Source organism: Arvicola amphibius, chromosome 12, assembly GCF_903992535.2.
Source record: "Arvicola amphibius chromosome 12, mArvAmp1.2, whole genome shotgun sequence".
NCBI classification, from domain to species: Eukaryota; Metazoa; Chordata; class Mammalia; order Rodentia; family Cricetidae; genus Arvicola; species Arvicola amphibius.
In genome coordinates this window covers 30,682,614-30,707,949 of record NC_052058.2, presented here as the reverse complement: position 1 = coordinate 30,707,949, position 25,336 = coordinate 30,682,614, and the positions used below count along the sequence as shown (strand labels likewise).

General features: G+C 52.8%; 1 long non-coding RNA gene across 1 annotated transcript in view; it reads right to left on the bottom strand.

Annotated features, from left to right (window-relative positions):
- LOC119827326 overlaps positions 1 to 25,336 on the bottom strand; it is a 109,485-nt gene that overhangs the window by 23,517 nt on the left and 60,632 nt on the right. Inside the window, exon 3 of the long non-coding RNA XR_005287649.1 lies at positions 10,931 to 11,004. This is a non-coding gene — a long non-coding RNA (uncharacterized LOC119827326). The remainder of the gene's footprint in view (positions 1 to 10,930; positions 11,005 to 25,336) is intronic.

Sequence of the window (25,336 nt, the reverse complement as noted above, 5' to 3'; positions counted from 1 at the left end):
CAATCTGTCCTCCATAAAGCTGTCTTACGGCCACCAGGACGTTGGAGGGTGGAGGGGGACCGGAGATAGCTCCTACTGGGACCTCTGCTGCCCCTACACCCAGCTGGCCTCCAGATCTGGCTTGGTGAGAATCTCAAAGAGGGGGCTGGCTGGGCTTCTAGGGTAGAACGGGTAGCGGAGGTGGGGGGGAGGTAGGGGTCTGAGTTCTTTCTTTGGCTTTTCTAACAGTTGCATACAGTAGGTGCCCAGCATTGGCTTCTGGACCAAGTGAGCGAAGGATGGCACGGACATGTACTGGGGTCAGCTGACAGACAGAGCCTGGACACAGGCCAGTAGGCACCGGGGGACCCACAGGAACCCAGTGCTCACTGCACGGACGACATAGTGTCAAACTGCAAAGTAGAGCCTCTTGGTACCTAGCACCTGGGCCCAAATAAATCCACCCTCTGTGAGAAGCTTCTCTGCAGAATGGGATATCTCCCCATGGAATCTCTGGTAGCTTCCTTCCTAGTCAGTCTGGGCAGGGGTAAACCCTCTGTCAAATAAGCGGTGAGTGCCCTGGTCTGCTCTCAGGTCCTCCATTGGGCTGTGAAGACTCCTGGTTTCTAGAAATAGTAAGTGACCCCCCCCCCAAATACTTGCTCATGACATAAGACCAAAAGGACCCTAGAAAGCACCAGAGAGAGACAGCAGAACAAGGACAACTTCCTCCTCCGACAGGGTTGGGACAATTCTGTTTTCACCTGTCCCTTCTGTGACTTCCAGGCTGGCTACGAGCAACATGTATTACTAAGGAAAAGAAGACTCCATTACAATTGAAAATGAAGGAGTTGCTCCCATGCTGCTGACTTCCTGCATTCATGGGATAAAGTCGAAGAAACTCAAGTTGTATCAGGCAGCGAATGGCACACAGAATCTTCCACTGACACCCGCAGTGCTTTGGACAGGTGCTTCTAGGAAGACAGAGGATCGGGCTAGTCTTGTCTTTGCTGTGTGACACTGGGCATGCTCTGTACTTCTCTGTGCACCGCTGTGCTCTCTGGCCCCCATCTTTTCACTTCACAGGCTGCATGAGACGACTGAGGGTTTTTGACAAGTTGGATCCAAACTATAAGTAAGGCCCTGAGGGCTTCTTCTATAAGTGGGCCGCTGTTGGGATAGAGGGCGGCTGAGGTCCTTCCCAGGCAGGGTGGAAGATTCTGGCCCTGACTCAGAAGGCTGGGGGACAGCTGAAGAGCCACTGTTTACAGTGGAAGAGCCTTGGAGCAGGCTCACTTTTCCACTGTTTTTTGTGGCACTGCTTGGGGGGCAGGGCCTTCCTGAGAGGTTGCGGCCAGCTTGCCAGGGCCACATGGAGCCCAGCCCTGTATTGCCTCCAGCAGGAAAGAGTGTGTTTTCATATCACAGGTCCTGCTAGGCAGTGTGTGCGGGTGGGCTGCACATGGGCTCAGGGACCCCCTCATCCCCGGGTGACATTACTTCCCCGCCAGCTTCAGTCATGGGTGCCGCAACACCTACATGCATTCATGACACTTCCACAGGCTGCAGCCCGGATTGGTAGATTCCCAAGCAAGTGGAGCCGTTCTAGCCCCATGATGACAGCAATGCCAGCTGACCACTGCATACTTGGAACAGGTCAGACATGGCAGCCTCAATGTCTAGGAAGAAGAGAAGGGTCCCATGGTCTCTTGCGGGATGCTCGTGTGCTGGTCCTGGTGAGCCGTTCCAGGTCTCACATCATTCTTCTCCCTTTGGCTACAGATCAGACACACACAGAAAAAGACCTCCTCAGGAGAGCAGGTGCAGCCTGGAGCTATGGCAGGTACAAGACAGAGCTATGCATTACTGCAAGTACTCTTGGGTTTTTTCAGACAAACCCTTCTCAGCCCTAGACCTTCGTTTCCCCTAATGCAGAAGATGTAGGATGGTGAAGACATGGGATGATTGCCTCCTCAGAGCCCTGGCCCTAATATCTCCAGAATTCTACATTTGACTTGCTCAATGGGCTATGCACCATCCTGGCATTCCATTTCCGACGAAAAATTTGAACATGCTAATGCCCACCCTCACTGGACTTGCATTTTAAAAGCCAGGCTTGCAAAAGGGCAACTCTGCTACAGAAGGGATCTCCAACATTAATCTCCTCCTGTGGGAACCCAGGGAGAATTGGCCTCATGTTCTTCTAATTAACCAAACTTTCACCAGCTCCCATTGCCCATTAAACAAAGGTGCGCCCAGAGGGTCTTATCCCATGACATACCTCCTACGGGCCCCTCTGAGTTACACCTGAGTGCTCAGCTATGGGGTTAGCTTTGGCTTTCCTCCCGATAGCGCATGTTTTACCCAGTTCAGATGGCCTTTCTCGGTCCCTGTCATAGGAGTTGTGGGTTCCAGGCAGCCAGCCCTACAGACTCACTTTGTTTCAGCTATAGAAAACCGGGCACATTAACTATCCTAGAAGATGCCGAGAAGGCTCCCAACTGGGTGGTTGTGCCATAGCTGGTAGCATGGGATATGGTGGCCATTCTGCCATTCCTGGCTGAGTCTGGGCCCACTGGATGAGGAAGTATCATTCTCCCTCTCCCTATGATCTGAGAATAAGGAAGAGTCCAGGCCCTCTGCAAACAATACAGCCATGGACCTCTAAGCAGTCCCCTGTCATCTTGGAGGCTGACAGAAATCTCTGCCCTTGCAAAGCTTGGTGGACTCCCTATGCCTACACTCTTTAGGAGAAGATGCATTTGCTCAGGAGGATAATGTTGAGGAAGGTGATGCTATGGCCTAGGAGGATGGCTCCAGCAGGCACTGCCTACCCTCGGCTCAAATGAACTATGCTGAGCTGCCTGCCCTTGGTTTCTGCCCTTGCCACCTAGGCCAGGGTTCATATCTCGTAGCTCTGCTGCCACAGATACCCCAGTTTGTGTTTTGTACCCTCCATTCCACCAGCATTTATGCATGTCTACTGTATGCTGCTCTTACCCACCACAATGTAACATGCTAAAACAACCCAATATAAACAATCGACTCCATGGAACATTGCTGATGGCGAGTGCAGTGGGGAGGGGCGTGCTATGCAGAGGTTGGGTGGTGGTCCCACACCGAGTACTAGCCTGGGGCTCCTCCTGCCCAGGAATGAACCATAGTTATCCACGAGGCCCCACACCCAAGGCTGGCTCTGCAAGTGGGATGCCAGTGGGCAGAGTAGGTTTGCCCACTCGCCTGAGCTAATGGCGCCACCCAGGCCTTGACGTCATCCTAGGTGGAATGACACATGCAGGCCTTAGTACTGGAAAATTCCTTCTCTGTCACTTGCAGGGGTCTAGCCACCTAACTAGAACAGGTTCAGCCTTCCCACATTGACCTATGAACTCTCTGGAGCCACTACAGGGGTTAGAAGACTGAGAACCATTTGGTCACCATCCTCTTGCATGAGGATTCTTGGTGAGCCTCCACGACAGCTGCCCTGGCTGGGCCTAAGGACAGGGCTCAGGATTTGGTTGTTGATGTGCAGGCCAGGCTCTACCTCTGGGGATGGCAGAAGCCACTGAACCCAATGTTCTGTGGCCAAAGCCAATGGGACTTAAAGCTAGCGTGCCTCTGGGATCCTGGAGGGGACACCTGATTGTCATGAAGCTTTTTGAGCAGAACAGTCATTATAGATCACAAAAAAACGTTGGTTTATTAGTACAAAATTGGAGCCACAGGTAGGAACAGGTCTTGCCCACAATTTCCCGGTGGAGGCATGTAGTTTCTAGGCCAGCTCCCTTCTGGAAAGATCACAGGTTTCATATGAGGCCACGTGTTAAAACTCAGAGGCCTGGAGCTGTTTCAATGGCTGGCTGCTGTGGCAAAATGTAAGCGTAAGGATGTGGGAAGGTCCTTCGGTCTGTGGGTTGCTTTATTGGCTAATGAATAAAGCAACTGTCTCGGGCTTGAGCAGGGAATAGTGTAGGCAGGGGAAAACTAAACTGAATCTGGGGAGAAAGAAGGGCAGAGTGAGAGAGAAGCCATGTACCCAGCCAGAGACAGACGTCGGAACTTTACCCTGGTAAGCCATGTGGTGATACACAGAGTAATGGAGATGGGTTAAATTACTATGTAAGAGTTAGCCAGTAAGAAGCTAGAGCTAATGGGCCAAGCAGTGATTTAATTAATACAGTTTCTGTGTGATTATTCGGGTCTGGGCGCCAAGAACCAACAAGCAGCCTCATTACAAACACAAGGACCTGAGTTCATATCCCCGGCACCCATTTAAGAAGAAGGCAGGCATAGCCGTGCATGCTTGTTAACTCTAGCACTGAGCTAGGAAAGAGGCAAATATTTAAGTTCCCTGGCTAACCAGCTAAGAAAATTGACAAACTCTGGGTTCAGTGAGAGATCTTGCCTCAGAGTGTGAGGAGAGAGTGACTGAGGAAGACACTTGAAGTCAACCCCCAAATTCTACACACATACACATGTAGACAGACAGACAGACAGACACACAGACACAGACACACACACACACACACACACACACACACACACACACACAGTTCAGAGGCCTGCCTGAGCTCAACAGCAGCCCACAGAATCTAACTCCAAGACACAGCCCAAGAGTTTGCATTTAATTCAAAGACTGTAGTGGCCCTACATGCTAGCTGGTTCAGAAAGTGCTGTTAATATACCCACATGTCAGTCTAAAATTTCCTGCTCACAAGAGGACTGGTATGTGTGTACATGCACACATGCAAACCCCCAGGCTGGGGGCGGTGGTAGTGTGTGTCTAGGTAGTGTCTTCGTAATGAGGAAACCCCACTGAATGTCTGATGGAAAGGCATCTCTGTTGGGACAGGAGTCCATGGTCTTTGGTTCACAGATGGAATGGGTGCTTCTCAGCTATTGCTATGGGTAGGGATGGGATGAATGGAGAGCCAAAGATAGACCATCCCATTCACACTGACCTGGCTTCTAAGTGTCAAAGCAGGGACTTGAACCTGGCAGGTTTGTCCCTATACCACACACTTTAACCAGCTGTCACATAACATCCTTTATCACTCCCAACTACAGGGGTAAAATTGTCATTGAGTTTTCCAGTGACCAGGTAGCCACTGGAGGTCCAGGGTGATCCATATTAGCCCTTTTTGAAGCTAGGTGGGACAAGCTACACAGTCTAAGGATGCGAGGATCATCCACAAAGAGAAAAATAACCTACGCTGTCTTTAGGTTCTGGCTCACCAGAGTCTTTCAGGGTCACTCCTTGCCACCCCAAAGCTTTTAGACAGAGGAGTATGGTGACTGGGGGAGAGTACAGAATGCTGGCCCTCACTAGAGGGAAAGGCTGGATGGAGGGGCTTCAAGGGGAAGTCTAGAGGGGACAGGGCCTCTCAGAGGGTCATTTTGAGCTAGGCTGTCCTACAGAGTAGAGTGGCCAGATGGAGGGGTAGTGAAGGAGCATTCCATGGAGATTAGCAAACTGGAATAGTCCCCAAGCTCTGGAATGAAGTTTCCAAAGATGCCTTGCAGACATGGCAGAGTCCCTGACATCTGAGAGGAAAGATATGCTCCTTCCAAACAAACTACAGGGATGAGACATGATGGACAGGAGACACAGGTTTGGGAAGATCCAAGGCCCTGCTCTCTATTAAGCAGCACACTCTCTGAGGGCAGCATCACCCGGTGTCAGAGTGAACAGATGTCACTGGGGCCACACAGAGGTCACTGCCCCTTCCTTCTCTTTGCATTGCCATCGGCCAGAACTGAGAAACCCACTGAGTGATCCAACCCTAGGAAGGAGGAGCTGGATAGGAAGATGTATGTATTGAACTACCATTACTGTTTCCTACAGAGCCTACATACAGCCTTAGAACCCTTCTTAACCCAGTCCTTCGAGCGCTGAAGGAGTTTAACAGATGAAGCTTCACTGATATCCTTTGGAAACTGAGGACACATAGACTTCCTGAGATCCTTCAGCACTGGGATGCCAAGTACCATGCTAGGAATGTGGCTTAGAGCAGAAACTGCCTTTAAATTTTGCAAGGTTAGAGGATGACAAATTCAAGGCTCGTCTGCACTATACAGCAAAGTCTGAGACCTGCCTGGCAGAGCAGGAAGAAAATTTACACAAAAAGAACAAAGTAAAGGGCTTGAAGTATAGCTCCGTGGTAGACCACGGAAGGCTGCATACCTAGCATGTACAAGGCCCTGGACTAAATCACCAGTACCTCAAAGGGGAAGACCGAAGGCACTGGCTTAAGGGAACAGAAGCAAGGAAAAACCAAGGGATTGGGGTTCAAGGGCTTTAGAAGCAGGGTCTGTAAATCTCAATGGGCAGGGAGGGAAAAGGAGGGGGTTTCAGCCCAGCACACACCGAACTGTGCAAAGAGGCAAGCCCAGAGAAAGTCCTTTGGAGGGGAGTGAGCCGGTGCCTAAACCTTCCATGGCTCCCCACACTGCCTGAGTAGAGGCAATCAGGAGAGCTGAGCAGAAATGGAGCATGCAGCCCGAGTGCGGCAGGAGGGGACTGATGACATCTAAGAAGAAAATGGGCTCTGCTGCCAGCCTGATCTGGGAAATACCCTGCCTTTCTGGAGAGCCCCGCCCCCAGGCCAGCAGGAGCGGGGGTGAGGAGGGCGGGGGGGGGGGGAAGGGGGGCTGATCCCAAGGAGCGAGTTTCCTTTTTCCCTTTTGGCTCATGAAGTCTTCCATGACACCAGCATCCTCCACCCTCCCAGGAGCCTGAGAAGAGGGCACACCCTTGGAACATCTCTGCAGTTTAGAACGCTTGTTTGAGTTGGGAGGCATGGAGGTCAGACGTGCTCCTTTCCTGGGAGGTCAAGTCTCGACTCTTTAAGCCCACTATTTAGAAGCTGAAAGGGATGAAAAGCAAGACCAATGGCATGGGCCCATGCCTGTATAGTTGTTTGGGGGCTAGGAGGGCAGTCCCCACTTACCTGAGCTCACTGTGGGAGATGGGACAGAATCCACACAAGGTTTCCCCTCTAGGCATAGTGCGTGTCTATCCCAAGCATTTCAGCCTTAATCCTGCTGGCCTCATCCACCTTTGTGGCTTCAGACTCATTATTTGCCCGCTCCCCTACCCCCAGGTCTTAGTTCTTACCCCTAACTGCAAAATGAGGAAGCAGACCCGCCAAACCTACACTGGCTGCTGTGTCCTCAGGAGCCACAGTGATGGCTGAACAGGGAGAGCTGTGTAGACTAAGCAAGTACACACCAGGTTGAGAAGACTCAATATGAAAAACAGATGTAAGACATCTGCCCTGTGAATCCCATAGGTTATCATTCCGATACACGATCAATGCCATGTGAGACAATGTGGCAGGTCCCATGAGGATACGATGAGAGCACAGGAGAGGAAGGGTCTGGACTTCCGAAGATGGAACAAGTGCTCAGGGTCCCTCAGAGACAGAGGAAGCATGGACTGAAGCAGGCATTGGAGAGGCCAGTGTGCAGAATCAGGAAGGGAACACTGCTGTGTGAGAACCACAGGGCAAGGTGCATCATGGGAAGGCATAGTGAGAGGCAAGGGTGCTCTACCCCAGGGCACTGGCAGAGGTTGATCTACGATGTGGCCAGGAAAGGAGGCAGTGGCCAGAGGGTAGCAGCTACCATGGCAGGTTGACTACGGCAGGCACACAGTGGGCACTTTCAGGAAGATACCAGCAAGAGACTCTCCCGAGGGCGACCAGATCACTGAAGTTCCTAGGCCTGCAGATCTCTGAGAGATCACCTTCCGGCTCCCTTTCCCTTGGGAGAGGGCAATTTAATTTTTCATGAGCACACACACACTCCCACCAGGCAGCCGGTGCCTGTACACCTCACTTCTAATTATAGCAAAAATTTCAATTATGTGTCAGGGAAATGTCAGGTTTCCAAAGACCCTGCTAGTGGGTATGGGCCCCTTGTCTTCATCTCTGGGTTAGGAGATCCTCCTCCATTGCAAGTGGCCAGCAGAGCAGGTTCAAGCCCCAAGGAGAGGAGAGTGCAGTCTCGCCCCCAGCCACACAAGCAATGCTACCTCCTAGACTCTGTGAATGGCAAGGTTGCCCTGTGGGCCCATGATGCGCCTTGCGCTATGGCCCTTGGCCAGGAGTACCCCATTCCTGGTTCCGCATACCAGCTTCTTCAAATACCTGCTTCAAGTAAGAAACAGAACCCGATAAGCCAGGTCCAGACTGGCAGTTCCGGAACCCAGGAGGTATCGGCTCTCTAAGACTGGATGAGAAGGACAGAGCAGAGGCACTGATAGGTGCTTGGCAAAGAGCAGAGGTGAGGAGGGGCTGGCCTCGGCCGGCAAGTCTGGGCAGCGCGGAGAGAGTGGCCATGCTAGGGAGGAGAAGGTCATGTGTGCTCTCTGGGCAAAGGGGAGCCAAGGAGAACGTGGAGACAATGCAGTCACAGGGATGGGGTGGGGTGGGGAGGCTGGGGGTGGAGACAGAGATAGTGTCAAGTCACACCAGATTCAACCAGTAGGTGGGGCCTAGGTCTGAGACTCTGCTTCTAAGATGCAGACGCTAGTCCATAAATACACAGCGCATAGCCTGTTCATCCCAGCCCTGCCTCAGGGGCTTAGGCCTTTCCCTCCCTCAGTTCTGGTCCCCAGGCCACAGACAACAGCTACTGTGTGTTGCATTCTGCCAGGGTGCTCTTCCTGCGGCCCTTCTTCAGGAACCACGGTGGAGAGCATCGTGTTCTTACTTAGACATGGGGTAGGGCCCCAGACCATAGCCTGAATGTTCCGAACACCCCCAAACTCCAACTATCATGCTCTCTTGATAGCTCAGACTCCTAGGTTGAAGTTGTATATGCCAAGGGACTCTGGCCCTCCTGCCCCAAATCCACTGAGCCAAACTGTGCTTCTGTCGATTAGAAAGTCACCAAAGAGGCACATAACCCCGCTGTCACTCCATACTGTTGAGGAACTATATAGTCTGTGCCACCACCTTGACTGATGTCAGCTGGTCTAGTCACTCAGTAAAGCACCTCTGGGGCAGCCACAGAGTGCTAGGCGTTGGGTCGCAGCCATGGACACACTTGTCTCGTCTGCATCTACCCTTAACCTACTTTACAGTGGTGAACCCGAGTGCAGAGGGAGGCAGTGACTTCCCAGGGTCACCTGGGTGATGGCCAAGAACGAGCCTTCTCCATGCTGCGGGTGCTGACCACAGCTCCCGGCTGCAACCTCCACTAGCCGTTTCTAGGACACAAGGGTATTGATTACCAGCCCTGCCTTGAAAAGGATTTCTTTTCGTTTTCCACCAAGCCTTTCTGTTCCTCACTTTTTTTTTTTAAAAGAATAAACTTGAAGCCATTCCCATGATTAATTACCAGCTGCCTAATGCTCCGCCACTGGCAAATTCTGGAAAGGGAATGAATTACTCTGAAAAACACCCGAAAAGAGAACCCACCATGAAGGAGAGTCAAAAACGTTACCTGGCAGTTAGCATGGATTCCTCTAGCCGAACTGGACTGCTGGCCCCGTCGGAGAGGGGAGCAATGTGGCTGGCCCTATCAGAGAAAGGCATGGGCAGCCTGCCGGGGAGTGGGACAAAGCCCCTGGCTCCAGAGAGCAGTACTGGGAGGATGAAGTAGCAGAGGTGGAGGTGGCTTTCCCTGCATCTATGTAGATTCCCGGTCTCTGTCCTCTGATATTACACGTTGCTTACTTTCTACAGACCTGAGTTCAAATCCCACTCCACCACTTACAACTCAAAGGCATTATACAAAATGCCTCTAGGAGGTCTCATGGAGGAAAGTGTGTGTCCCAAGAGCACAACCTGGGTAAAAGAAGAGGCCTCTAAGCATCCTAGTAGGCCTGTCCGCCATGATGGTGACACTCATGTTCACTTGGGGATAAGAATATGTACTCTTGCTATAGGAATTTGACCCACCTACAGCCATACAACTGAGAAGTAGAAATCTGGAGTTCCTGCAGCAGACGGGACCATAGCCCAGGTCCCCAGTTGTCCTGCTGCTTGCCGGCCCTGCCCTGGGACTCCTGGAACATCACATTCCACAGCAAACCTTTCAGGTAGCTAGGCAGGGATCTCTGCTCTCCCAAAGTGGCCCGGGGTCATGGTGCCCTGAGACAGAGGGCTCTGGGCCAATGAGCATCTGCACACGGTTTGTAAACCCTCTGGGTCGAGAGCCAAAGAATAAATAAGAGATTATGCAGGTGCCCTTTGGTGTAGAGTCCAGAGTGACCAACCCTGAAATGCCATCCTGGGATGAGACACACTGGTGTCCAGGCCAGCTCTATCCTAAGGTTTGCCCCCCCCCCCGTCATTCTTAGGAGCTCCCTGAGGGGGCCTAAGTTCTCCATCAGGCCAGGTGATCTGTCTATACCCATCCTGGTACTGGCAGGTCCTCAGAGGAAGGGGATAGTAGGGGATGTGGAGAGGGAGTCCCAGCATCTCTGAGGAAACAGGCAGTATGCTGCGAGCATCCTTTGTCATGACACTCCCATTTAACAGACAGTTACAGCAAGGTACAGAGCAACTGTTCAAGGTTCCAGTGGACAAGTGCAGAGTCAGGCCCTAAAGCTAGCAGTGCTCGCCATGGCTGGCCAGTGACTCACAGCAGTGAGCATGTCTCTCTGCCATCCAGGCCACCTCCTGGTGGGTCCTGTGTCCCACTGGGGTTCAGGGTCACCAGTGTGCTTATTAGTGTCACTATGCTGAGGCTGGGAATGCCAGGCCTGCATCCCAGCACTCTCCACTTTGACTCAGCGGCTACTTGAGAAGCATCTAGGCAGAAGCCATGGAACATGAACTGTAGGGAACACCTGTCCGGATACAATGACATCCAGCAAAGGTGGTGGCGCTGGGCCCCACTATGAGGGCTGAGAAGCCCCAGTGTGGCTAAGACTAACATAGCACCCCCAGGCCTGCTGCTCATCTGCTTCTGGAAGCTCTAAGCAGAAAGGTGCACCTACCTCCGTGTAGTCCCTAGTATCCCTGCACTGGTCAGTAGCTCACAGGCCCTCCACTTCACTCAAGGTCCATCCTCCTGCAATGAGAGGGAATGGTTAGTGTGTCCAGCTCCTACAGGGCCTGCAATGCTGACCACACTGCCACAACTGCTACCAAAGGAAAAGCTTAACAGGCAGAACAAACCGGCATAGGGGAGCAAGCACCAAGGGGTGTCTGGGATGATGTAGGCAGGACCAGACACCCCATTTCTGTAGGCTTTAGTTTCCCTGGCCAATGGATCTCTCTCTCTCTCTCTCTCTCTCTCTCTCTCTCTCTCTCTCTCTCTCTCTCTCTCTCTCCCTCCCTCCCTCCCTCCCTCCCTCCCTCTCCCTCTCCCTCTCCTGGAGGACCCAAGAGGAAGTGGTAACACTCTCTCATTCACACAATAAACATGGCATGAACAGAACACCCAAGCTGTGATGGCAATTGCTGCTTCAACAGCTAGAAGTGAAACACTCCAGTCCTATGCACTATCTCACATAAAGAACAAGTGCAGGGGCGGCCCCACAGAGACTCAAAGCGTGGAGTGGCCTCCTTAGGAAGGTGAAGTTAAAGAACCAATCAGAAAGGCAGACCGAGATTCAGGGAACAAGAGTCTGGGGCAGAAGGAAAAGTATAAGCATTCCCTAAACAGTAGGGAAGGAAGTGTGGTATAGAGGACCACACTGACAACGGGAGGCTCAGGCTCGGGAGTGCAGGGGAGAGGAGCGGTGGACAGAAGCAGCCAGAGAAGGGGAGTGACCCTAATTCCAGTTTGGGAAGAGTTCCCATGGCTGCGGAGGGAGAAGAGCTTGGATGGAAAGAAGGTGGTGGGTGACTAGTTGAGGGTTGCACCAGGTCTAAGGGCACAGTATGTAGAGCAGCTCTGCTGGTGGCAAGGAATGGGGCAAAGTTAGTCTCACTGGGTGACTCCACACTGCCCAGGGAGCTCATAGTACCCAGTAGACTCTCTGGTAGGGCGAGAGATGCAGACTCCAATTTCAGGTCTGTCTCTATGAAAGCAATTCTGTGGCTGGAAGCAAGCATTGTGCTTCCTTGGGCCAGCACCCTAGCATCTGAGTCATAAAAATGAGTTCGAGGCCAGCCTGGTCTACAAGAGCTAGTTCCAGGACAGGCTCTAGAAACTACAGGGAAACCCTGTCTCGAAAAACCAAAAAAAAAAAAAAAAAATGCTGGCTACAGGGTGGATGCCTAGCAGAGTAGGGAGGTCTGGCTGATGGTTGGGCGGGTGGTGCCAGCCATGCAGCCTGGCTTATACTCAGTCAGTCCCAGGCTCTCTCACTGCCCAGCATACACTGATGCCAGAGAATCCTGAGCCCTGGGGTTGAGGGTACAGTCTCTAGTAGGAAGAACCTGGTTCAAACCCCCATTTCACCTTCTCTCTAAATATGTATGCCTGGCACACACCTCCCTGACTCAATTGTAGGGAGATAGGCCCCCACTTAGAGACACAGACTGTGTAAGGCAGTGTATATAGGGTGTGGACCCTTATCCACTAGTGGGGACATGAATCACCCCACAGAGGCCAGTGCCGTGTTCCAGACAACACACAGAGCCACCAGGCAAGCCAATGCATTACTTTGAGAATATAAACAGTCCCTGGGTTCTGTAGCTAAAATGTTCCATTTTACAGTGGAGGAAACTGAGGACCAGGGTCTCATACACAGCAGCAACTGGGCTGGTGTGGAAGGTGAATGAGTCTCCTGCTTCCAGCCATCCACAGTCCAGGAGTTTCCCAAAGTCTAGTTGGCCAGCAGAGCCACTGACACAGAGAAAATGATTATTTTGGCAGTGGGGACAGAAGTCAGAGCCGGAAAGGCCTTGCTCACTTGTTGGGTGTCATCCAGACCTTAACGACCAATGCCAGGCCTGCCACTCAGGGTGCGTGGCTTTCACTCCGGCGTCTGGTTCAGCACGGACACATATCCCCATCTCCTGCAGACCCTACTACCTCAGTGCTAAACTGATGCAAAGGGGTAAACAGGCCAGAGAGGGTGACAAGTGGGGGACACCGGAATTTGAGCTGTGGACTGGGTCAGAGGTGTAAGTCTGCATTATAGCTGAAGACAACAGAGCCGAGGGCTAACACTGAGTCCACACCGTGGGGTCATGATAGCTGGAATTAGCCTCAGGAAACGCTCTTTAATTTATCTGCAAAGTCCAGAGAAGTTCTCTAATTGCCTAAGGTCACACAGCTACTGCAGAGTCTGGCCCTGGAAGTTATTCAGTAGCCCTGTTCAGAGCAAGTGGACCCGAGGCCCTCCCACAGAAGGAGGCTCAGGTACCAGGAGCCTGGGTAAGGCTGTGGAAACAGAAAGGACACAGTGCTCGAACCACACAGTCCTGCTAGTGTCCTCTATTATGGCTCCCAGCCTACGTGAGATTGGACACCCAGTAAGGCCAAGGACACAGGCAAGAGGTGACTTGTCCTTGGCTGTTCCCAGACAGTGCAAACCGCAGGGTAAATAGCAGGTCTGAGAAGCACTGTGTTCTTCCTCAAAGGCCTTTGGTATCCTGGAGGGTTGTGGGCAGTAGGAGCTCACCCTGGTTTCCTGTGGATGGGGACCCTCGCAGGGTGGGGGGTGAGATTCCAACCACATGGCAGCTTCCATCAGTTACACAGAGAAGGCCACACAGGGCCACGCCCATCTTGGGAATGATTCCAAAACTCCAGAGGGGAATGCAGTTGTTGGAGGCTCCATCACGGCTCCAAAGTGAGCAGACCCTGGTTGGTCTGGCATAAGGCAGAGATCACTTGGGGGCTGGGACTGTCCCAGGGTCAAGACAGATTGCCCCAACCATTGCCAATTTACTATCCCACCTCCACCAGGGATTCCTAGGAAGAAGTGGGGATGGTGATGATGGAGACCAAGATCTGAACTGGAACTCTGGCTTTGCCTCTTCCGTTAGATCAGACTCTGCTTTGCTAGTGCTGGGTCACCTTAAGCAAGTCACTCAGCCTCTCTGAGACCCTATCTCCTTTCTAATTAAGGGATAACTTTACCTCTAGCTGCTCACCCACAAGGAAGGCTCCAGGTTGGTATGGACCTTGGCCGAGCACTAGCATACCCAGACCAAGGGTAGCTAGATAGCCCTTACAGTTGGGTGAATTAAATGATGAGCCCGCAATCCTGAGGGCTGAGCCAGACACGAAGTGCCCACGAGGTGTGGAGGAAAAGACCATAGAATGTTAACAAAGCAGCTTTGGGGAGTACAGAATTGGTCTAGTCACAAGCGGTGAAGTGGGCACAGAACCTCCATCATGTGGGCATGCCCATGCCCAGCTGACCTGGTACAAAGACCTGAACCCTTCCCCATCTCCCAACCCTTGGTGCCTGACCTAGAAGGAGCAGTTGTTCTATCCCTGCTTTGCAGAGCTGATATGCCAGAGTCTGGAGTAGGGAAAGGGTCCCCTCTTGGGTCCACCCAAACTCTTCATGGGGATAGAGATTTCCTCACCTGAGAGATTTACATGGACACACATCCCCTGAGGTGACCCTGAGCCCAGGCCCAGGCCCGGGCTGGCTCCAGAAACAAGGCAAATATTTACCCCAGATGGTTATCCAAACCTTATCTGAAGCTCTGCCTCCTGCATTCTTGGAATACATGTTCCCTGACCTCACCCTCACTAGCTGAGCTGTGGGTTAGCCCGACTCAGGCTCCAGGGCTAGGGGGAGCCAAGGTCTGCCAGAGCCAGCTCAAAACGTCCCTCTTTGTGCACCCACAAGAGATGTTCCAGGATGGTCTTGGAGAAGTGCACATTGGCAGGAACCACCCACAGGCCTACCACAGACTTCCTACCAGTGGCTAGCCTCGCCCAGAGAGGGGCATGGGACGAGATCTGTGTTGATAGCACTGGCGCCTATTAGTGACACTGGCAAGGAAGTTGTATCAGTGTACTCACATGGACACATCCCAGAGTATGCAGCCCAGTCTGCAACCACAAGGACTGTCCCACCTGCTGGTCCTTCTGCAACAACTCTATCGGCTCGCTCTCAGCCCTTAGCATGGTCCTGGGTCCCAGAATGAGAAGGTCCCATTAAGCAGACCTGAAACTACACATCTGAAGGTAGAAGTCTCTGGCCAAAAGGAGCAGAATTTTGAGGCTCCCATCCCACACTGCACTCCGAGCATCATTGCCCTGTGGACCCTGGTCACCTTCAGTCCCTGAAGAACCACCCGAATATAGCTGCCTTCACAGAGGTGTCCCTCCCTGCCCAAGATCTCTCCAGAGCTTTCAGAACTGCTGGTGTTTCCTTCTCCTTGCATAGTTAGAACTGGGCAGTTATCTATATTTTGGGTCATGAGGCCACAAGGGAGGACTTGACTTTCCTCATTCCTGGCAGGGTAGAGCTGGAACCTGGGAGTTGGGGGATTCAACATCTCTGATGCTGCTGCACCTCACTGGTCTCCAGGTGACAAGCTGGTGGCTCAAGTTGTGAACTCATGGGCAGGGATGCCTGGGAATATCCATTAGGAGGTCTACGGTCTAGGAACTGCTCACAGACTTAACCAGCCCAGGGACACCAGGTTTTCTGACCAGGGAGCCAGGGATGTGGCAGGAGAAGTGGGTTGACCTGCTGGGCAGGTGACAACTACAAGCCAGGGGGGGTTATCTGTCTCCGGGGCCCTCATAGATATCCCTGAGCATCAAGGGATGTTCCAGGCTGCTCTTGGAGAAGAGAACATTGGCAGAAACCATCCACAGGAGAGACTGCCTGTGAAACTCGGTCCACACTCTAAAGTCATCAGGAACCCAAAGATGCCGTGATGAACGAGGGTCACTGAGACTAGGCTCTCATTTTTAAAATAGGAGCTGTCAACAGACATCTAGGAACTGTCATTTCCTCATTCTCTCCCTCAGTAACTTATTTCTGTCCTTTAACAAATGACCCTGGCTACCACAAGCGAGAGGAGCAAAAGAGAAGCAAAGGACAATAAGGCGGGAGGTGGCGCTGGGAAGTGGAACCCTGGTGGCTTCTCTGCCTGGCCATGCATTCCCATTTTGAGCTGAGGTGGGACGGCAGGTAGATGGACAGTCCCATAGGAACAGGTAGTCATGTGGGGAATGTGTGGGTGAGCGGGGAGCTAAGAAACCAGGGGAGCCAGTCTTGGCTCACAAATAAGCAGCCCATCTTTCCAGACCTTAGTTTCTCCATCTAGGGCCATCATGACTAAAGGCCTGGATGAGTTGGCTTCGTAGCCATTAACTGGTACAGGAAATTCAAGAAGTTTGGGCACCGGGGATTGTGTATTCCCTATGACCTCAACCCCCATCCCCAGGCAATCACACTCCCTAGCAGGCATCTCCTGGGACTCTGGCCACATGTGCTTGGAAAGTAGTGGAGCCCAGATTTATAAATTCCAGACTAAGGCAAGCCCTGTTCTTATTAAGGTTCTATCACCACCCAGGCCTAGCTAGAATCCTCTCTCTCCCGTGGCTTCAGTCTGCACGGCCCTGAGCCTGTTTCCCCAGTGGTGTGACAAGGCGGGTGGGGGGACGAGATGTTATAGGGTGATCCAGCCTTCCCTCCATAGATGGCCAGTGAGTCTGTAGGACCACAGCACTCCACAGTATGTCCCCAGGCACTTGACCAATTCATCCTCACTACCAGCACCTTGTCTGTCAGAGCTGCACTCTGTGTACAGCTTTCGCCTTTCACCTTCTCCTCACCTGGGCCAGCTGCCTCCCATTCCCTGAAGTTTCCAGCCGGTCAGCTTCTAGGAAAGAGGGGTGAGACCTATGCAGCTCAATAAACTCTGGGAGGAGAACAGCATCAGCAGGTGGCAGGCAGAGAAGGGCATCCCCGACCTGCTTTGCTTTGCATGGCCTGAGACGAGTTAGTTTTGCCTTCCTGGGTGCCCGGAGCCCAGCCCCGAATGGTGCCAGTATGTTTCAGCCTCGGCATCTCCCGGCACCAATTATGGGTGTGATGTCAGCTCACCCATCCCTGAGCCAGGGCACACCCAGAGCAGGTTGCCTCTCTGCACTGGAGGTGCTGATGCGCCCCAGGAACATGCCAGCCAAGTCTTCTTGCAGACATAAGGTGTCCTTCTCCATAGCAACTGGGAATCCCCCTGTTCTTTCAGAAGGAGGAGCCTGCATCCCAGTTACTTGATTGGACTGTCAGGGTGAGGAGTAGCAGCCTCAACAGCCCACTCATCCCGAAGACTGACAGACCTGGAAGGCCCAAGGTGAGCAGTCTCTTCAGGTTGCTCTAGAGTTTAATCCTAGGCTTTGAGCACCCCAATATTACAGTCTGAATGTGTCCCCAAAGTATATGTGTTAATGGTTTGGAGGTGGAGCCTTTAGAAGGTATGTAGGATTGGGTGAGGGTGTAAGGGTGGGGCCCTCATGGTGGTATTAGTGGCTTCACAGAAGAGTTCAGTCTTGCCACGCAACCCCCTCTGCTGTGTTGGGAAGCCCCCAGCAGATACTACCACTAGACACTTGGACTCCCCATACTCCAGAACTGTGGGCCAAATAAACTTCTATTCTTTCTAAACTATCCAGTCTCAAGTAGTTTGCTACAACAACAGAAACAGAGCAAGGGAAACACTTAGCTGGAGTGTTACTTAAGGAGAGGTAAGTGTGGTCACAGTGTTGTGGGCTCTGCTTGGATTAAAGAGGCAGACAGTGACACTCACATGGTGCCTACGGCCTCTGCGCCTGGTCTGGTCTTAATACACGGTTTATACATATGAGCCCACTATGAGCCTACTTATACACCTCACAGCAATTCTATGAGATGGGCAATGGCATCCTCATTGCACAAATGAGGAAAATAAGACTCAGGTCCTGGAGGCCACATGGTTAGGGTCAGAAAGTGACAGAGCTGACCTCGGTACCAGCTAGCTCTAGGATCTGTGAACTGAGTCAACAGGACTGTCTTCCCAGGGGCTCTTGAGTAGAGAAGAGAAGGTGGCCACTAAAGGCCACCCAAAGCAGAGCACCTCAGCCTGCTGCAGGCTCTACCCTAGGACCCAACTTCACTGATCTGAGACAGTTTATCATCCAAGACTGTCTGAGTTTCCCCTGAGGCCTGGGCTGAGAGCGCTGGCTCACCCACCATCACTCACTCCACTGCACTGGAAATGGAGCTTGGGGATGGAGGACACTATTCCAGGTTCAGGGAATCTGGGGTCTGGAGCTTAGCCCCCAGATTCTCTGTCCTGGGTTGTTTTGAGCGTGTGGACACAGCATTGTCCCCTCCAGAGGAGCAGCCCCCATATGTGGGTGGGAGAGAAGAGGCAGCCAGCAGGGGAAACAGCCCAGCGTGCAATCTGATGACACACAAGCTCAGCAATAGTGACTCATAACCATCCAGCCCATGACTCCACCCACTGCCAGAGCTTCTGGACTATACGAGAGCCCCTCCCACAGGGAACAGAGAGCCACAGAGGGCGGAAGGAACAATGGGATCCACCTAGAACTAGGTGGGAAAGGGAGACACCCAGAGGAAGCCATGAGGGGCATGGTGTCAGCTTGAGACGACCACTCCAGTACACAGGAAAGGGAGGCTGGCCTGGGTCCCAGGTGCTGGCATACACTCTGGTCTTTTTGTCTCCTCGTGACTCAGGGACCCCATGCTGGATGCACATTCAGGCTTCTCACTGCCAATTTCTCTCCCCAAGAACCCATGACTCCTCAGTCTAAGCACTTTGGGGGCACTGTCTTCTTCTTCCTCTGTACCTCTGTCTGACTTTCAGGGATCACTCCACAGCACTCAATGATAAAGGTTCTGTAAGGCTAGAGGACAGAGTGGATCCTGACGTGGAGGGGCTCCTGTGTCAGGAGCTTCCCCACTGTTTATCAACTGGCGCACAAGCGCGAGGTGTTTCCCACCTACCTTTACTCACCACAATGACCTGAACCCACTTTCTTTGGAGTCCTGACCCTCTCCTTGGTCCCCTTGGTACCAGACATCCATGGACATACTGAACTGTACTGGGCTGGTGGCCACCTGGCTTGAGGAGGTGTCTCAGGTGTGTAGATACCTCCAGGGGCGAGAAGAATGGGCTAGAATACCTGCTCAGAGCCGCCACCCACACTACCAGACTTCCACCTACAGATCCACACAGCTGCCTAAGTGAGGCAGAGCTCAGACATGGTCTATTTGCTGGGCTGGGAGGCAGAAAAGGGGCCCATCCTCATCCTCAGGTATGTGGGAGAGACTTGTGAGTGGTCACCCAAGTCTGGCTGTCTTCACCAATCCTAAGTTCATCCTCTGCTAAGGGTTTCATTTTCCTGACCGCTTATGCTGGGCAAAGCATCCACCTCTCCCTGGCTTTTTATAGATGAGGTCCAGAGTGGGCAAGGGACTTGCCCAAGCGGATCACCAAACCAACCAGTGGCAGATTCTGGAGAAAGAATCCGGGTGTCTGGCTTGCAGGCCTGCTCTGAGGTTTCTCCCATGAGTCTGAAGGTTAGTGATTGTCCGAAGGAGCCCAGTCATCCACATGCAGGGTGTGGGCTTGTGCAAGCTGAGAGTTCTACCAATGGGACAGCCTGGGAGGAGTCAGAACAGGTCAGAGGCAGGGCAGTCCTTCCTTTCTCAAGAGGGTAGGATTCTTGGTGGTGGCTCCCACGGGAATAGGAGACACTTCAGTCGGGAAGCTTGGGTGGGCCAAGGTAGTGCTTGGGTAGGGCTTCCTGTGGGGGGTGACCCATGTGTCTGCAGCCCTGGGGAACGGGACAGCCTTCATTGTACCTCATCTCTGGGCTAGACCCATCCTCCCATTTGCCCTGGCTTCCTGTCCCATCAACTCCACCAGGATCAGGAGAGAGGGAGGGCCTCAGAGGTCTCTCTATAAGGGCTGCTGCTTTCTGGAGGCAGGATGGACTAGGAAGCCTGGCAGGCTTGGTCACCATGGCCTCTGACCTCTGGGGCTCTGATCATTTATTTTACAGAATGAGGCCATGATAAAAGTACCAACTGGGAGCTGGGTGGTGGTGGCTCCCAGCACTCATAGGCAGAAACAGATGGATCTCTGTGAGTTTGGGGCCAGCCTGGTCTACAAGAGCAAGTTCCAGGACAAACTCCAAAGCTACAGAGAAACCTGGTCTCAAAAAAAAAATACAGCTGGGTTTCACCCCTGAGCATATAACCTTGGATGCAGCTGAGCAGGACCCTGTGGGAATTAGTCTGACCTAGTGCTGACGTGACAGACCACCCACGTAGTATGCAGGGAAAAGCCCATGGAATCACCCATGCACACTTTGATTCCAGCAGTGTAGGTGACTCTAGCACATTCTCTATGGCTCAGGAATTGGGGATACGCCCACCCAGGCTGAGGGTACAGTAAAAAAGGAAGTTGGTGCCCTGCCTCATGGTGGAAGAGGATGTAGAAGTAGATGCAGCTTTTAGTCCCTCCGTGGCCCCTCCGTCATATATTCCCCAGCCAATGGGAGGCAGTTACATTGGGTTTCCATCAGGCTGCTAGACATTAGGGAGAGAAAGACCTCCCAGGTGGCCCCTAGGCCCACCTCAACATAGGCTTCTCCTGTTTATTGAGAGTGGGAGACACCAGCCGCCTCTGGAACCTCACTCTCCTGCCTACATACGGCAGCCCTAGCAACGCCCCACCAAGGCATAGCCCAGCAGGCCTCCTGGCCCTGGAAATCCTGACAGGAGGGAAGCTGCATCTGCTGAGCTTTGGCAGAACCGACACGAGCCACACCCTGGCTACCAGTTCTAGACAAGAGGTCTGGTTTCGACCACTGGGAATCCTGAGGCAGGAAGCCCGGGAGGGGCTCAGAGATGCTGAAGGCCAATGGCCTGTGGCCCTCACACAAGTGGGGTGAAGGGCAGGGGTCAGCCTTCAGCCTGGCAGGTGGCCAGCACACTAGAACTACCAAATGACCATTGGCAGTGGAAGGCCAACCCTGGGGCTGTCGTGTGCAAGCTAGAGCTGGGACAAAGGCCCAGATGGCACTGCAGACTCCGGCCTCGTCACTCTGCAGCCACCCTGCCCAGCACCCACATGCAGATGTAAGTGGTAAAATGGCAGCCACTGGGTTCACCCCTCTAGCTTTTCTCTGCACAGAGGTTCCCCATTTCTCTTCTTCACATTGAATACTACACCCCTAAATGTTATCACAGCAAAGCTTAGGGATAACTGGTGTGCTGAGATGGCTCCCGGTACCTCCTCATCTCGACACCCTGTACCAAGTGTGCCTTTCCCTCCCAGAGCCCGGGTAGCCGTATCCCAATTCCTAGCCACAGCTGCCTCTTCTAACAGGTCTCACCTTCTTGATCTCTTTGGCCCATCTAGGAGGCCACCACTGATTTGGCAATTAGTACCTTTAGGACTGGGGGATGTGGTTTTACTGGAACACAGGTCCAGCAAGGAAACATGCCAAGAAGTTAAAGAAAGGAGATTGGGAAGAGTCAGCCAAGAAAGAGATAAATACAGGAATGCAGGTAACTCACCAAATATGCCTCCCCCACCCCCTTCCAGGCCTGGGAAGGCAGCATGGTTCCTGGAAAGACTGGTGAAGGCGTAAAATGCAAGGATGGCCCATTCGGAGCGATTTCAGGGCTGTCTTTCCCTGCCTGCAGGGTTCATAGAAGGCCCCAGATGTCCAGAAGTCATCCTGGCCTGCATATCTGCCAGCTGCACGCAGCTGCTCCCTGGAGAAAGGGCCCCTCCTCAGTTAGGAACACCTGCTCAGTCAGTCCTCAGTCCTCAGGGAATGAAAGTCCCCACCCCACCCCCACCCCCACCCAGTAAGCTCTGACCCAACACTGTGCTTCAGCCTCCTGAACAGTGGTAGGTGGTACAGGTCATCTCATGACAAGGTCATAGGGTTCTTACTGTGGAAGGGACTTGATCTCAATCCTCCAACAAGATGGAAACACGTCAGACATGGGGTTTCCCCAAAGGCTCTGGAGAACCTCCTTACCTCCACATGAACCAGGGCCTGCCTCACAGTAGGTGCTTAATATACATTCAGTGGCTTTCTGGGTGGGGGTGGGGGCGAAGCCGAGGGTCAGGACTCTATGGCACAGGTCTGGGGCCACAGTAGTTGGAGGCAGGTTTCATACTCAGCCCCGTTTTTGGCTGGGATGCTGCCTTTTGGGGCTTGGCCTTGCCAGAGGAACAAGCCTCTGTGTTGGGGCTGGAAGGGCTTCTGTGGTCAGATGGAGCAGGAGACCCTTGTGGAGAGGGTAGCGCAGTGGCCCAGGAACTCTGATACCTGGCTCAGGGCCCCCCACTGCACTACAGTGCCTGTCCTGTGTCCTTCGCTGCTGCCACAGCCTCCTTGCTTTAGCTGGCCTGAACTGCTTACTTAGATAAACAGGGCAAGAGCAGTCATGAGACGGTCAAGGTTTCCTTGGTCTCACATGTATGTACACACACACAACTACTCACTGGGTGAGGTGGCCACAAGGGCCAGCAGGGCAGGCTGGACCAGCTCAGGTTTCTGAAGGACACGTGACCAGTGGCCTTTCCTCAGAGAGATGCTCTTGGCAAACATTTGTTTTCTGTCCCTGGCCATGCTGGATGAGAAGCCACGACTGTGGGGGACAAGGATGTCAGGACGAGGGACACATGCCCACCCAGGCCTCTGTCTGCTATTTTCCTTCCTGCCTCTGCTCCAGAAGGGCAGACACACGACAGGCGGGCCCTCTGTGGCTGCTAGCAACTCTCAAATAACAGGATAGACCTCAGACTCAAGGCCCAGAGAGGTAGCCTCAGGGACTTGGAGACAGAATGTAAGCTCCATAGCAGGACTCCATAAGAGACGCTGTTGCACGTTAGAGGTCAAGGGAAGAGAACCTGTTGCTACCTAGTAGCTCCACCTCTGCCTGACACCACAGAGACAGGCCCAAGACTGCAGACTGCATCCTGTATCTGCCTTGCTGGTGGCTGTGTGAGTACCTGCCTAGTTTCCACCTACCCTGGCTCAGGCCTGGCCTGGATACCAGGGCCCAGCAGCCCAGAAGCTGCCTATAAAAGCAACCCTGGGAAGCCAGAGAAAAGTGAGGGGTGTGGCTGAGGGTTCCCAGATAAAAGCCCTATCCATCTGGCCCCAGAAAGTTCTTCAAGGAAGCCACCTCATCTCTTCTCTCAGCGGCTGAGTACCAGGGCGCCTGTCACTCGGCTTTACAGATAGTGGTGGGGTGAGGGTGTAGCCACAGAAACGACACTAACAAGAAGGCTGCCTATCAGAGCCAGAGTCCACGTCTCTCACCCATGCCCAACTCCTCAGCCCTGGGAACAGTTTACCTATGAGTGCCTGACCCCATTTCCAAGTCTAAACCCTGATTTCTGAGGAGATGCTCAGGATTCAAGCCCAGGAATTCTGCTTTTCCTTCAGTGTTGGAGACCCTAGGAAGCAGTCCCGACATGTTTGATAATGGCTAAAGGTCACAAGGGAAAGGAGAAAGGGCGTGAGAGACAGAGAGAGAAGACTCGAAGAAGGGGAAACACTCATTGGGTCACAAAGGATGGAGAATACATAGGGGCAACAGAGCGAGACCTGAGTGGTCAGAGGACTCAGGACAGAGTGAGGAAGACCTGGAAGAGTAAGAAACAAGAGCTGGGCGGGATGGCGGGGCGGGAGGGGGGGGCAGAAGGTAGGGAGGGGATGACTCAAAGAGTGAGCAAGAGAAAGGGAAACTCATGAATGAAGAGGGGAAGAGGAGGTGATGGACGAGGGAAAGGCAGGAGGTCTGCAGGAGTGGGTGCTGGAAGATGGAGAGACGGGAGAAAGCAAGCCTGCCCACTGCACGTTAAATACCTAACAGGAGACGACAAATCAAATGGGAATTACTGCGGTAAAAACATAATTAGAAACTTGATTGAAGTTAAACAGAATTTACATAACACTGCAAATTAACTTTACACAACTATTCACTGGGAAGGGGAAGAAAAAGCATTTCATTAGTAATCTATATTTAAACAATGGGCACTGGAAAGCTTTGGGGTTCAGAACCGGGTGCCTTCAAAAGGCGAGGACTGCCAGAGAGTTTAATGCAGCATGTGTTGTGGGCAGTGGTGGGCAGGGTCCACGGGGCACCTCTGTGCCTTCTGGGGAGCAGGGTACCAGATGTGCTTCTGATGCTAGACCTGACTGGCTGCTGCTGTGTGGCTCTTCGCAACTGCCTTGCTTTCTCTGGGCCTCTATTTCCTTCCCTCCACAAAGAGAACGCCGAAAGGTGGTTTATGCCTGGATATTCTAGAAGAACGTGGGAGATGGTAGAGTTTGTTTTAAGCTCCTAGACTTTGGATTCAGATGGCTCAAGTTCAAAGGGCCCCCTGACAAATTAGCTGTGACATCCTACACACTTTGTCCTCCCGAGCCCTGGCTTACCAATCTGTTCAATGGCGATAAGTCCAGCCCTGCCAGAAATCACTGAGGCAGGAGGGGATTAAGGCAGGGACAGGTGGAGGGAGGCTTAAAGAAAGTGAGTCTAAAGGCCCTGGGATTACTTGGCCATCCGCAGAGCACATTAATTAGATTACCCACAGTCTCCTGCCACTGAGATGACACAGAGCCCCATAGCATCAAAGCAGCCTTGGCTCGCTCCCCTAATCCTAATGCAGAATCATGGGGCCCCTTCTCTCACACTTTCCCAAGTCCTCACCTAGGTTCCATGCAACTCTCAGACTGAGAAATGTCAGAAGCCAGCAAGCGGCCTACCCTCCCTACCAGTGTCGGCACCTGCAGAGGGCTGGCCTTGCTCCAGTGGCCCCGTGTCTAATGTCCAAAGCCCCTGTCCTGCTGAGCCCCCAGGCAGGACAGAGCTTCTCTCTAAGGAGTTCCACATTGCTCTGGCGCATTGCATGTTACAGGTTTTTCCCTCAACCCCAAAGCCTCAGTTGCATTCCCTAAAGCTCTTGGGAAATGGGAACCCACTGTTATTCCCTCTGCCCACCTGCCCCGAGGCAAGTGAGGGAGCTTCAGGGTCGTTAGAAAAAAAAAGAGACGGCTCAAGGACTCTCTGGGTGCAGGTGCAGCTTCCAAAGTCCTGCATGGTAGCAAGGTGGGAACCCCCACCCCCAGTCCTGAACACCAAAAGGGAGTGTCCAGGAGCTGAGAGAGGACCCAGGAGGATACAAATGCTCTTTTTTTTTTGTCTCACCAGCCTTGTCCTGGCCCAGTTGGGACACACTGAGACAGACAGCTTAGGTAAGGAGAGAAAATAATCACAGGATAGAATCACAGTCGCCTGCCTGTGACAGAGTGGTCAGCAGTCCAACCCTCCGGCAGCCCTGGACAGTGGTTCTCTCTTTAAGAACAAAGACCCATTCCTGCCCAGGAATGCAACAGGGGGCTATTCTTGTCTTTCCCTTGAACTGCCTCCTTGAGCCCTGTACTCTGGAAGGGGCACAATCATGGGCCCAAGAGCCCTAGATGG